The 15,085-nt window shown below is 39.4% G+C and overlaps 1 long non-coding RNA gene across 2 annotated transcripts in view; it reads right to left on the reverse strand.

The window, feature by feature from the left end:
* The window catches only part of LOC139085266 (uncharacterized), a 253,590-nt gene that overhangs the window by 124,904 nt on the left and 113,601 nt on the right, over positions 1–15,085 (reverse strand). The gene's annotated exons all lie outside the window — the stretch shown is intronic.

Here is a 15,085-nt window from a genome sequence, read left to right on the forward strand (position 1 = left end):
GACTAAAAACTAGGACTTTACCACTGAAATTTGAGATCTAAATATCCTAAAGTATGTGACAAGTGACCTACATTGCTAAGTGTCTAACAGAGGAGAGGCTTATTCTGTGGCACCTATACTTAGTACTCTCTGACAATTAGTGCCATTTCTTCAGAGAGTATCCCCAAAATTTTGCCTTAGAAGATAAATCCTTGATTCCAGGCCATCTAAATGTGTCCTTGGGTGGGAAGGGCAAAGGCAGGAATGCTGATGTAAATATTGATCAGACCCTTTCTATTATTTTATTCGGACCATGCATTATTGAATGATACTGCCTTTACCCTTGATTCACGTTTCCATGAAGAGGGACATCAATCAGTGTAAGGTTCTTGACTTCCTCGACACCCTCACTATATTTTCCTCATGGGAGGAGGATTAAATCATCTGATTCATAAATTTAGAAGCAGAAACTGGGCATGTATGACTGAATCCATTCTTTTCTTCCCCTCTTCTTTGGATCTACCTGATTTCATAAACATACACTCTATTTTGTTCTTGTTCATTCAATGGGCTTCATACTACTAGCTCTGACCTTTTGTGTGGAAGGCCTGTGGTTGACAGGCACTATCTGACATTGAGTGACTAAGTCTGTATATTATCAAAGTTAAGTATTAGGAAGCCCATTGTTGCCTGATGCCTAAGCCTCATTTTCGAATTCCTCCATTAGTAATGAATCAGGCATTTTCATCTCCAACTGCCTGATTCCTTGTCTCTCTCACTGCAGAACTCAGACTAGAAACAAAATAACATATTCTATTAGGCTGCCTAAAATCCCAACATATGCCATCAATACTTTTCACATCGTATAGATTTACCGAGTTCTCTCCTTTAGTGAACCCCCAAACAGCACCATAAATACTCCTTTAAAGGGTGATAATTACATTTCTAATGATGTAGTTCTATTAAGGCCTCTCTCTCCATAATATCCACTTATTTCTGTTAGTCATAAGGCATCTCTTACCCTGGATGTATTCATAGAAGACACCTTTGAGACATATCTGATGTATAATCAAAGTAACTCTAAGATAATTGGAGAATTTGGCCAAAGGTAAATTTATAGAAAATAATCGAAGAATGTTCTACTTCTTTACAACATAGAATTCAGATTTTTAAAGCTGTGAGATTTCCCAAAATGAAAGGTAAAACCCCAAAGTATCAATTAAGTATTTATTCCAGAAACTAGAAGCCTCAGGACAGCAGTGGGGAGAGAGGCTGAAATATAAGAAAGCATTCTGGAATGAAAATCATCCCATATCTAATTTGATGAGGGAAATGCACACATTTGGCATCCAATACAGAAACTATAGTTTAGATAGACAAAAAACAACATCAGTAGGCTTTATTCTGGCTTTGAGTTAGATAAAGAAGCAAATAGTACAGGAATCCAAAAGCTGACCACCACATTTTCAGAGACTCAATTTTGCTCAGCAACATTTTGAACGACTCCTTTGTCTCATTTTTTTCTTGAGAGGAAACCGAAGTTAAGTAACCAAAATGACATAGGTTTTAATAGTCTATTTCAAAGAAAGCCTTCAGCTCTCTATATATGTAGATTTAGGGAATGTCATTAAAATTTATACTAAAATATATCCCATTAGGATAGAAATCAAACAATTTTTATGAGTGAATTCTTCTTTGTGTGTGTGCGTGTGTGTGAGGAAGAGTAGTCCTGAGCTAACATCTGTTGCCAATCTTCTGCTCATTTTGTTTGAGGAAGATTAGCCCTCAGCTAACATCTGTGCCAATCTTCCTCCACTGTATATGTGGGTTGCCATCATAGTGTGGCTGACAAGTAACGTAGGTCCTCACCTGGGATCTCAACCCACAAACCCGGGCTGCTGAAGCGGAGTGTGCTGAACCTAACCACTACACCATGTGGCTGCCCCCCCAGTGAGTGAATTCTTAATGAGGTTTTCTCAAATGCAATGTAGCTTTTAAACAGTTGATCATTAAATTACTAGTCTTCCATATTTGAGTCCAAACCATGTTCCATAAGTAGTTTATCTTGATAGAGTATCCCTAAAAATATTTCAGGATATGAAAAGTCATATGCCAAAGTGTTACCATTGGTTGTTACATCAGTGAGCTGAGACTGGAGCAAAATGGTAGGGAGATTAGCAGAATTTTTCTCTTTTAGTTAAAAATGTATAGAAACACATTTTTCAAAAGTTCACACAGTGGGTTAGGTTTTGAAAGCAATTCAAAGTTTCCCAAGAATTATTTTTTTAAAGATTGGCACTTGAGCTAACATCTGTTGCCTATCTTCCGTTTGTTTTTTTTTTTAAATTTCTTCTTCTCTCCAAAGCCCCCCAGTACATAGTCGTATATTCTAGTTGTAGGTCTGTCTGGCTCTGCTATGTGGGACACCGCTTCAGCATGGCTTGATGAGCAATGCGAGGTCCGTGCCCAGGATCCAAACCAGCAAAACACTGGGCTGCTGAAGTGGAGCATGTGAACTTAACCACTTGGCCACATGGCTGGCCCCTCCCAAGAATTTTTTTTTTTCTTTTAAGATTGGCACCTGAGCTAACATCTGTTGCCAATCTTCTTTTCTTCTTCTTCTTCTTCTCCCCAAAGCCCCCCAGTACATAGTTGTATATTCTAGTTGTAGGTCCTTCTGGCTCTGCTATTTGGGACACCACTTCAGCATGGCCTGATGAGCGGTGCTTTGTCTGCACCCAGGATCCAAACCCGCGAAACTCTGGGCCACCAAAGTGGAGTGCATGAACTTAACCACTTGACCATGAGGCCAGACCCCCAAGAATTTTTAATATGGTTTTATTGATAGGAGGAATCAGTGTTAATTCCTATATTGTCTTTCCACATCTGTAAATAATACAGGTGCACAATCCCTTATCTAAAATTCTTGGGCAACTGTGTTTCAAAATTTGGAAATTTGGTGCTTTTAAACTGGGAATGTAGTACATGAACCAAATGACATAAAATGACGCCATCAAGGTCTGGAATAGCATTCTGTAATTAAGCACAGTAATATTTTTATAGTGAAACATATGAAGTGCATATGATGAGATAACGACGAAAAATAACATTCATATTGTGTGATACATAAAGACTCTAAATAACCTCAGAGGAGGTCTTGCCACCGAATGAGTTACACAACTTTGAGCTGTGATTTTTGGATTTCAGAACTACCAATACAAGGTTATTGTCCTACAGTAATGTTGATAAGCACTGACAACAATGATGCTAAGCACCTTACATATATTATTTAATTTAATCCTTTCAACAACCTTATTAAGAGACAACTATCATAGTCCTCATTTGAGGATGAAGAAAATGAGACATGCTAGCTAGTAAGGGCAGAATCAGGATTTGAATGCAGGCATTTTGGCTCCAGGACCATGGTTTTAGCTACTATACTTTACCGGATTTCTTTCTAAAGGAACAGTGATGGCCTCAACAAAGAAGGAACCCAACCCCATACACGGTTGTTGTTGCCTTCAGGAATCGTCCTAGCCAACAGCTGTGACCTTGCAGATCCCTGAGAGTAAGTAGTTTGCTCCCAATTATCCCCTCTTCTCCCCCAGGGCCTAGGACAGAACTTGGTATCCAGTAAGCCCTAACTATTTCCTTGTTGACTGACTGACCAATGCTTTTTCTGGGACCTTTAGACAGAAGAAAAGCCCATGGAAGGAACAGGAGAGGGCAGAGTCTGTTTATGTTCAATGGCAGGACTGCTTCCTTCTCTCCCACCCACATACGTAGTTCAATATTCTCTCACTGATGGAGGATGTGGATTTTGAGCCTTTATCTCCTCAGGCTCTAGATCACAAAATGAGAACTAGATTTATTTATCTATACAAATGTAGACTGAATAATAAGTCCCTAATTACTGTGGTTTTAAAAATGAAAGCACTTCAGTGTATAAGCATGTAAAAGACATGTGCTGCTTAGAAACGGACACTACTGAGGATCGTTTTGTCTCCTGGAATAAGACACGTGTATCTATTCAACCTCCCTCAAGAAGGAAGATGATTCCTAGTGGAGGGTCGGGGAAGGGCCTCCTTAAGGAGTCCATTGGCCCATTTTAAAGGTCTGGAGTATAGAACTGAGAAGTTTGATCCCTTCTGCCAAGACTCTTTCTAACTCACAAATAGTCCTGCTTCAATTTCTATACCCTTTAAATCCATTTCACATACCACTTCTGGATTAAGTTTCAAAAAAACATACCTTTGATCATGTCATCTCCTTCTGCAAAATCTTCCATGGCTTCCCATTTGCTAATTAATTACATGGTCCCAATCCAACCAACAATCAATATCTTCCATAAGACATCCCAACTTTTATGGCCTTCTCTCCCATTAGTTCCCTGTCCTATATTACAGACAAGTAATTTAATGCTCTCTGTATTGGACCCAGGTTATGTGCCACCACAAATCTGCCCACTTGCTTTCTGGCTGAAATGGCCCTAGGAAAGTTGTCATTGTCTCCAAGGTCATGGAGCCAGGTCACGGCCGCTGCTGCTATGGCTACTACCACAACCTGATGATCTCTGCCTTTGGAACTGACTGGCAAGGAGAGACCGGCAGGCTCCTTGGCCAGACTGAACACCTGGGGGCTCTTACTTTCCCAGCAGCTGTCTAGGAGGACTGGGTGGCACCACCCAGCAGTGTAGGGAAGTTAATGCTGAAAGGAGTAAACTGACCAATGGAACATGAGAGAGAGGGAGACAACGGATAAATTCTTCCCTCAGTCTTCCCTCTACCCTGCCATGTGGACCATTCTGAGACATGGAAATCCATGCAGACTCTAGGAAGCTGTCCCACAGATGCAGCAATCAGCTGCACTTGTTATGCAGCTGTGGCCAGCTTGGGAAATGCTCGTCTCATATTTTATCTCCCTCTATGTCTGCCTCACTCCCTTTTATCCCTGCCTTCTGCTTCCCTGGGATTTCACTACCCAATAAAGTATTAGCACAAAGCTTTGGCCTCAGATTCTGTTTTCTAGGGTATCTGGGCTAAGACATGTCCCAAACCTCTTGACATTCCTTTTTGCCTGTATCTCCTTGTGCTGTTTTCTCTGCAGGAGCCCACCTTCCCCTAGGCCACCTCCAACAAAATTACACCCATCCTTCAAGATACACTATTAACATTAATGTAAATTAACTTTCTGACCTCTCCAATCGATGCAATTTCTCCTTACTAAAAAAATCCCCATTGTATGTTGTTTGCATTTTTCTATAGTGAGTATCTCATTCTGTCGTGCTTTATTTAGTAAGTCTTATACAACCTATTGGAGGTTGAGCTTCATGAGGACAGAGATTGTGTGCTCTTATTAATTTTGTGTGTCTTGCCATGCTGAACATTTGCATATGAAGTTCTCCATATGAGACCTTTTCACATATAATCTGGATCCTAATGGCCCCTCTGGCCTCTAAGACCCATTCATAGTCACTCTCCCCAACCTATGCTTCAGCCAAAACAAGCTGGGCAGAGTCCTAAAATTCACAAGGGATTTCACAGTACTGTCTTTGTCACTGTTGTTCCCAAAGCACCACTCTCATTTCTTCATGCCCAGCAACTCCTTTATGTCTTTCAAAACTGAAATGAAATGTCACACGTCATCTCCTCTTTGCAGCTGTCACTAACATCCCTGGCTCCTTCTCGTATAATTTATTGAACTCCAATATAACTCCATTATAACCATTGCATTTATCCAGCAGTCAGCAAACTTTTTCTGTAAAAAGCAAGATAAGAAACATGTTTCAGTCTTGCAGGCTATACAGTCCTTATCCTGATTACTCAACTCCGCCATTGTAACACAAAAGGAGCCAGAGACAGTATGTAAATGAATGAGCCAATAAACTTTACAAAAACAGGCAGGGGGTAGATTTGGTTCACAGGCCACAGTTTGCCGACCCCTGAATTAACCCACTGTGATTCCTTACATATCAATGAGTTCTTCATTCTTAGAATCCAGTATAGCACTTGACACTCATTAGGCGTTCAATAAGTATTCATTGCATGAGTGAATTAAATAAATAAAAATAAGTGTTTAAATCATGACTTTCAGATTTCCCTCTCTGTTTCCAATATGAACACTCCCTCCTGCTTAAGCAGTAGTTTCTTGCCTCTCTTTTTAAGCACGGAATTGGCCTGGCAAAGTATAATAGACAGAGGGAGCCGTGAAAGTGATGGAGTTTCACGCCAAGCCCAAAGAACTGTTATTGCTTTTGCCAGACTATTTTCTGCCAAAATCTGGAATCAATCTTTTCATTAAAGGAGCCATAGTACGTATTGGAATTGTAGCATTTATCTAGTCAGTAAACAATTTCATTCCTGACTCAGTTCCCCTCTGTCTAATAAAGTTTTCTGGCTGTGAAAGCTATTGTTAAATTACTAAGAGCTATTGAAAGTAGAGGTTGAGTTTAGAGGCTGGAGAGGCAGATAGCCTCTTCTTTAAATTTTGTATTTTTATTCTTCTCTGTTAATGATTTTTCATTCTGGTGGTGACCTCTGTCTTTGCCAACTGTTTCACCATTGTCCTTTTTTCCATCAGCTCTTCTGAACCTTTCCATCGCTTCACATGCTTCTTTTCCACTTTTGGCTCCTCTTGTCCTCAGTCCCTCACTCCCCGTGGTCCCTCTACCTCTTTCATTTCCACTATGTTAAGATTGCCATAAACCCAAAACTACCCTATCTTCAAATTTTCCTTCCCTCTCCTTTTCTCTTTTAAAATCCTCTAGCCCAGTTCTGCCTCTCTTCATCCCCACCAACCTCCAGGCTTTCCAATTTCTACATTAAATATTAATTTTCCATAAGTGCAGATTTCAAAAGGCAATTTGGCAAGTTCTAGTGACAGTAAAACAGGAAAAATATTATAAGATCAAATGTATCAACAAATTTAATGGCAAATGGAATATTTGTGTTTGTGGTTTAAAGACATATGTACTTGATTTATTAGGGCATATTAATATGCCAAAGAATTTTTTAACTTTGAAAGCTGTGTTGATGCCACGAGGAAAAAAACATATGGTCATCTGTGAAAGGCAGACTATGCTAAAAATAATATTCACATGAATTTCAGTGGAAGCTGATGGGGGAACCAAATACGTCGGCTTGATTTGGGAACTGGGATATGCAACTAGAGCCAGTTTTCACTATCTGACAGTATTTTTTCAGCCATAGGAAATTTAGTAACATTATGTTGATCAAAGACTCAAGGTTCCAAAAGATTGCCAGAGAAATGAATTAATTACAATCTCCCTAAACCATTCTCACAGCAAAATGTTCTGAACTAATCTATAGGATTCGAGAAGCCCCTAGTCAGAACTGCGATGAAACATGTTCATGGGAAGATAGAGGAAAAATCAATGACTCCTGAACTTTCTTCCAAAATATGATGACTGAAGCCACACAAACCCACTTAGATGTCTGGGAATAAGACAGCCCCTTGGCCCATCCCCAAATGCCTTGGGGAGTTCTGAGTGCTTCTAGCAGACCACCTTACAGAGCTTGGAGAATGATTGCAAGTACCCAGGGTCTTAAGGTGAGCAGAGAATAAGAAAGAAGTATGAGGAATAAGTGACTGCCATATCACATATTTACACAGTCAATCCTTTAGGGGAGTCTGGAAGGGGAGAGTTCAGCATTGGAGGGAGGACGGTAAGAGCAAAGGATTCATAGAGGAGATAACACCTGAGATAGATTTGGAGAGTTGGGAATTAGGTTGTGGGAGAGAAAGAAGTGGAAGGGCACACAGGATCAGTGAGAGATTGGAATTTCTGGAGTTGAAGCTCCATAAGAAAAAAACATGGGAACTGGAAAGGAAAGTGAAGCAACATTGGTGAAAAGCAAGTCATGGTGCCTTTTTTTGACAAAAACTATATTGAGAATCTGTTATTTGTATGGCACAGTGATAAGTATCATGAATTAAAAGACAAATGACATTTAGTCTTTCTCTCAAAGATTTCACATTATAGCAAGACAGACTAAAACATAAATAAGTATATATAATGACAGATTATATGTGACAGATGCTATAGTTGAGTGGTTAGACTGAAAGAATTAAAAGTGGACATGATGACTAAGGATTCCACCTCTCTCTCAACAAAAGGCGGCAGGCTCATATACTGCATACATTGAGCATAAATCAGTATAATCTTTATGAAAAGCAATTTGACACTAGGAAGTTTCCTCATACCTTTTGATTCAGGAATTCCACTGTTATTTTTTATTATAAAGTATTAAAGAAGTGGATGAAGAATTCTGTATTAGGAGAATGTATCATGATTGTATTCATAATGGTTAGCACAGGTTCTTGAGCCAGATCACCCGGCTTAGAATTCTGGATGTATCACTTACCAGCTCCATGGTCCCTTGGCTGAGGAACCCAACCCCTATGGTCACTAGTTTGCTCATCTAAAAAATGGGTATAATAAAAGCACTTTCCACAAAGGGCTGTTATGGATATTTAAAGTGTCACTGAATATAAAAGACTCAGCAGAATATCTGGCCCATAGTGAGAGCTCAATAACTCTTAGCTCATCAATTTGCAGCAGTGAAAAACTAGAAATATCTAAATGTTCCAGGTGATCAGAGAGATTATAAAACATGTCATATAAAGCAATATTATGTAATCATAAAAAACGTTTTATTGACTATTACATGGAGAAAATTATGATGATATAATTTTAATGGCAAAAAGCAAACTATAACTGCAGTTGCTGATTGTTCTGGATTGTCTTAAAACTAAGCAAACAAATACACAGATGCATAACCTTTGGGAAAAAAATGAAAGAACTCAATACCCTCAAAAGTTATCTCTAGATCTGGAATTAGAAGTTAGTTTTATTTTCCCTGTGTGCTTTCCAAAAATTCTACAATGAACATATAGTATTACTTTTAGTATGAAGGGAGGAAATTATTTAAAAGAGTTAGTGCATTTTTCAAAATGCCAAAGTCATTTGCCAGGATATGATGCTAATTTTTGACAAATTATCATCTCAGTCCTTTGCAAAGATTTCCATATGGAAGGCTTTACACTTACCTTATACCTTCTCAACCTAGTCTCATTTTCTCATGCAATAAGCCTCTAGATTCTATTATAGTCAAGGAATAGTCAAGGCAGGCTTCAAGGAGAGGATGGAATTGAACTGGATCCTGGGGATGGGTAGGGTTTGAATAGCTCAGGTCCATGGGGCAGGACATGTCAGATAAGGATAAGAAAAATGAAGCAAAGGTAATAACTAAGTGATATGTATAAACCATAAAACACTATCTTCTGGAAACCATGAATGCCTGGACTAGAGACAGCCAAAGTTTCACATCAAGGATGAAAAATAGGTTCCAACTCAATTGTCAATTTGATTTTTTGTAGGACAGTTTTGAGAAAGATCCTGGGGCTGTAGTCATAATGCTGAGGATGCATCTGAAAAGAAAATAGTCTTGTCATAGAGTAGCCTTATCTGTCACGAATAAGAGAAGGGGATTTGGGTGTTGCCATCATGAAACTTACATTATAGAATAATGGTTGACACCATAGAGTAGTGGCTCCTCGTGGACCAAGATCGAAGAGAGGAGTCTAGAACTTACCTGGATCACTGGAGTTTTCTCAGGAGTGGCATGATAAATGAAAAAAAGGAGGGGAAGGGGTGCACAGGGAAAAGCCAAGGGTGACTCAAGGAATTCTAACCTGAAGATGGCAAGGAAAATGTCCCATGAAATGGAGATGAATAGAGGACACAAATCAACTGTCATTCTGTAATTTGGGGGGAAATCACTAAATTCTTCACATCTATTGTTGCTTCTACATAAGGAAGCGGGCAAACTTGAGGATTTCTGATGTTTCTTCTAACACTATAATCCACGACTCTAAGATTCCTAATTTGTTTAATGTAAAATTAAGTAAAAGTCCAAATTTTCTTCTTCCATGGGCCACAATTCCAAATGGCAGTTTATTCCTGTCTTAACCTGTTTGGGCTGCTATAACAAAATGCCACAGATAGCGTGACTTATAAACAACAGAAATTTATTTCCCACAGTTCTATAGGCTGGAAGTCCACTATCGATACACCAGCATGGTCACATTCTGGGGAAGGCTTTCTTCCTGGTTCGCAGCCAGCACCTTCTCACTGTGTCCTTACTTGGTGGACACAGTGTGCGTCTTTTTGAGTGTGGACACAAAAAGACCTCTCTTTTACTAGGCATTAATCCCATTTATGAAGGTTCCACTCTCATAACCTAAGCAACTTCCAAAGGTCCCACATCCTAATGCCATCGTCTTTGGGGGTTAGGTTTTAACATATGAATTTTGTGGGGACACAAACATTCAGACCACAGCAATCCCCTTTCAGGGGCTTTATTTATTTATTTTTTTGAGTGGTTAAAAATACTTGAATATTGAGTGCATAAATTTAATTAGCTTTAGCAGTGAATATTGAAAACAAATAAAATGTGTACCAAAAGGGAAATGGCTAAATAGGATGGATGAATAAAATGTGGTCTATTTGGATGATGGAATACCCTAAATTAATTATAAAGAATTGGATCTGTGTATCAATATGGACAGATCATAAAAATATATTGTTGAATGAGTAAAAGCAAATTGCAGAACAATATGTATAGTATAATCACACACAAATAATAAAGGAAGACCTACCAGCAACGTGTTCTATGACAAGTATACACAAGCGTGGACATGTGCATTTTAAAGGGCATAAGTACTCAACTCACAAGAGTGATTATTTCTGAGGACAAAGGCAAAGAACTAAAATTAAGAGTTAATGGACTTTATAATGTAACGTTTAAAAAGATAATGAACACATGTATTATTTGGGTAGTTAAAACATTCAAAAGAAGGAGGGAGAATCAAATAGAAAAGTAAGCATAACATGAAGAATGTAACTGTGGAATAAGAATCAGAAGACTGAAACTCCAAGTGTGATTCTATCAATAACTAACTGTTTAGCACAGGAAACTCACTTGCTCTCTCTGGGCATCAGTTTCCTCCCTCACCTAAAGTATAAAAGCATTGGCCAAGAGTATCATGAAAGTTCTAAGTTCTAAGATGTTTTTGAATTGTTGATATTTCATAGAACAGTGAGCAAATAACCAATGATATTTAGCACAAATGTCAGAACTTTTGTGGGTGAAAAATCAGAATGACCTAATCTGCCATGACTTCTCTACTGGTTAGTGATTTGGAAAGGTCAAGCTCCCTAGGTAATGCATTTGATCAGAATTCTATAGGGGAGCTGCCCACCTGTTTTTTCCCTCTCAGGATAACTGAATCTGGTCTCTAATATGTACAGTCTAACTACTCTAAGTAACTACATACGACCACATCCATGGGGGGTGTGTAACTTGGGATTTTTCACAAAAACAACAAAAAGATTTGTTGAGAATAACTAAATCTATACTCTGGAATGAGAACCATCTACAGTTTAATCTATAAATGATACACAGTGGATTCTGGCATCAGTCTCTGGTTTCTCCTCACCAGAGGGGTTGATGATAACTCTTCACCACAGTGGCTAAGGGAAGAGTCTCTAGGCTGGTCTTATCCGGAGTCTTCTTTCTAGGTTCCACGTTGTTCTCCTATCACAAGGTCTGCTCCTGGATGTCCATTTCTTGATGTAGAAGCTTTTCATGAAGTCTTAGTCTTTACATGGGAGTTTTGCTTGATTTTCACACCTGTTAGCCCATGTACCTTTGCAACTCTCTCTCTTATTTGAACATTCTATACTTATACTAACTATCTTTACAGTAACGCTGATTCTGTGATGATCTCATGCTATTCCAGTGCCCATGGGAAGAGTTTTAAAGCCAGTTTTCCTAGATAAGTTTTTTTCCTACTTGAAATCCAAATTAAAATCAACCCCCTCTTTGCACAATATGACTGTACTTCCTGTGTGGAGCAGGAATTAATACTTACATTCTCCCCATTTTCCCTTTAGTAATAGAATCCTCAAATGTTAGTTGAGTACATGGCCATCCAAAATAAAGATTGCAATTGTCATCCTGCCTTGTAGTTAAATGTGGCATGTGGCTGATTTTGAACCAATAGGATGTGCATGTTAGTGACATGTGCAACTTTCAAGTTGTGGCCCTAAAGAGAAGGTTTGTGCCTTTCACTTCCCATTTCTTCATCCTAGTAACTAAAGAATGATGGTGAATCTCCTTCATCCATGTGGATGGAAGCAATTCCTAGGGATGGCAGAGGAACAAGAGAGAGACCTGCATTACCAATCCCTGGAATAGCCCTATCAGCCTTGGTATACTTCTCTTCAGACTTAAGTAAAACAGGAATCAAGTTCTATCTTGTTTAAGCCACAGTTATTTTGGGTCTTGTCAGAGCTATGAAGCAATGTACTAATGAATACAGAATCAGTACCTAGAAGTGGGGTAATGATGTAACACAACTGAACATATTTGACATTGGTTTAATGGTTAGGCAGTGGCTGGAAAGGATACAAAAAGTATGCTAGAAACCTAACAGCAAAACACTTGGTAAAAATGCTTCATTTGCTTCCTATGGCTTCTGTGACAAATTACCATAAATTTAATGGCTTAAAGTGACACAAATTTATTATTGTACAGTTCTAGAGGTCAGAAATCCGAATTGGGTTTTACTGGACTAAAATCAAGGGGTCAGCATGGTTGTGTTCTGTTCTATAGGCTCTGGGAGCGACTATTTTTTTACACTTTCCAGTTTCTAGAAGTTACCTACATTCGTCAGCTCGTGGCCCCTTCCTCCATTTTCAAACCCAGAAACAGCAGGTCAAGTCCTTCTCACATCAAATCACTTTGACCTCCTCTTTTGCCTCCCTCATCTACATTTAAGAACCGTTCTGATTATGTTAGGTCCATACAGAGTCCTGGATAATTTCCCTCTCTTAAACTCAGCTGGTTATTAACCTTAATTCCGTCTGCCACCTTAATTCCCCCTTTGCCTTGTGAAGTAACATATTCACAGCTTCTGGGGACTAAGACATAGACATCTTTGAGAGGCCATTATGCTGCCTACCATGATGTCTCCTGTGATAATTTGGAAATCAAAACTCCTGCTAAGTGAGCCTACTAAGGAAAGTGCTGAAATTTTTCAGAATATCGACGCGTGTGGACGGCTTCTTACCACTTTCAACAAAGCCCTACAGAGTGAGCTGAGCTCTAGGAAGAGTTAGCCTACTTGAAAGTGAAGATGGAAGGAAATTCAGCTCTGTTTACGAAGCTGCCTTTTTTTTTTTTTATTGGCCTGGGGCAGGGTCCAGATATTTAGAGCTTTACAGGATTGAAAAGGTAATAGCTTTTCTACTCTGGTGAGTCTAAAGTAGCAGACTTAGCAGGAGATAAGCCTGTAGCCCAAGCTCATCTTTAGCACTTCCCAGTAAGTGTTCCTTCCCAGATGATTGGAGGGGTCACAGCGACACAAATCGCACTAAGGATATTTCCTTCCTACCGAAGTCTATTTATCAAAGGCCTCAGGTATCTTGCAGAAAAAGACCAGTGTGGAGGTGGGCAGAGCACAGAGGACAGGAAATAAAAGACTGAAATTTTCATGCTTAAGAAGTATGTTACATGAGACCATTGGTTGTTGTTATTGTCCCGTGGCATTGATTGGAAGCAAATAGACCAGAAATTGACTAGGCTTTTGAGGGAATTATGTTACCAAATGAATGGAAACCTGGCTGGCCAAAGCCTGAGGTTGTTATACACTAAGACACCTATAGATCTTTGAACCTGCACCAGCAGGATGTGGTTTGGCCACCAAGAAAGATAACCTTTCCAGCGTCCACATCAAATGTAGTGAAAGAGGACAATGGACAAAGTAAAATTCTTAGAAGGAAAAGCCAGGGGTTGGAAAGGAGGGAGCAGGATACGGGTGAGGCGAGTGAGGAACGGGCCCGAGGTATAAAATTTAAGGGGCTGCCAAAAAAGCCAGTAATCAAGAAAAATAATATTTCAGTGCAATATTTTGAACAGTCAAAACTAGTGCAAAAAACCCTTGACAAATAAAATATCAAAAATTTTAATGATGACAGGATCAGTAGCAGAGTCATAGGAAGCCATATTGGAGCCTGAGGCAAAAGGAAAAATCACTCACATTGATCCTGTCTTTATTAAAAATTGATATTTTGCTCATCATGGATCTTTTGTGTTCATTTTGTTTGTTTGTTTACAATATTTCATTAAAATGTTTTTATCTTGATTACTGTGTTTTTTTTGTGCCCCCTTAAATTTTGTGACTGGGGCAAATACATGCCTCTTCTCCCTCACCTCACTCTAACCTGGGCCCTGAGGGAGATGGAGAGGACATTAATCCAGAAAGTTCTGTTTAAAGAGCAGAACCAGAGATGCCAGATAAGCTAAAGAAGGAGTTTGCTCTACCACCAGGGATGGGAATTGTAGGCTGAATTTTGTCCCCCGCAAAATTCATAGGTTGAAGTCCTATGCATGACGTACCTTAGCCTGTGACTGTATTTGGAGACAAGCCTTTTAAAGAGGTGATTAAAAGCCTCACTGAAAATGAGGCCCTTAGGGTGGGCCCTAATCTAATCTGACTGGAGTCCTTAAAAGAAGAGGAAATTCAGACGCACAAAAGAGACCCTAGGGATGGCTGTGCACGGATGAGAGACCATGTAAGGACACAGTGAGAAGGCGGCCATGTACAAGCCAAGGAGAGAGGCCTCAGAAGAAACCAAACCTGCTGACACCTTGATCTTGGACTTCTAGCCTGCAGAACTGTGAGAAATAAATTTCTGTTGTTTAAGGTGCCCAGTCTGTGATATTTTGTTGTGGCGGTTCTGGCAAACCAGCACAGGAGTCTCTGGTATTCCTTCACAGCAATATTTGATCATTATTGTAAAGCGAATGCTGCATTGCTCCAATTCTTCCTTTTTCTAAATGGGAGGTTTTGGGCAGTTGTATTTGTTTGTTTTCATTGCAGCTATACAGCTGCTAATCTGCTGCTTTACATTGGTAAGCGATCAAATAACTGGTCTTTCAGGTTGTAGTTCACTGGGCCACGAGCAGCCACAGCAACTCATGGGAGAAATGACGATGCATCATCTGCAGATATTGGGCTT

Source organism: Equus przewalskii, chromosome 8, assembly GCF_037783145.1.
Source record: "Equus przewalskii isolate Varuska chromosome 8, EquPr2, whole genome shotgun sequence".
NCBI lineage: Eukaryota > Metazoa > Chordata > Mammalia > Perissodactyla > Equidae > Equus > Equus przewalskii.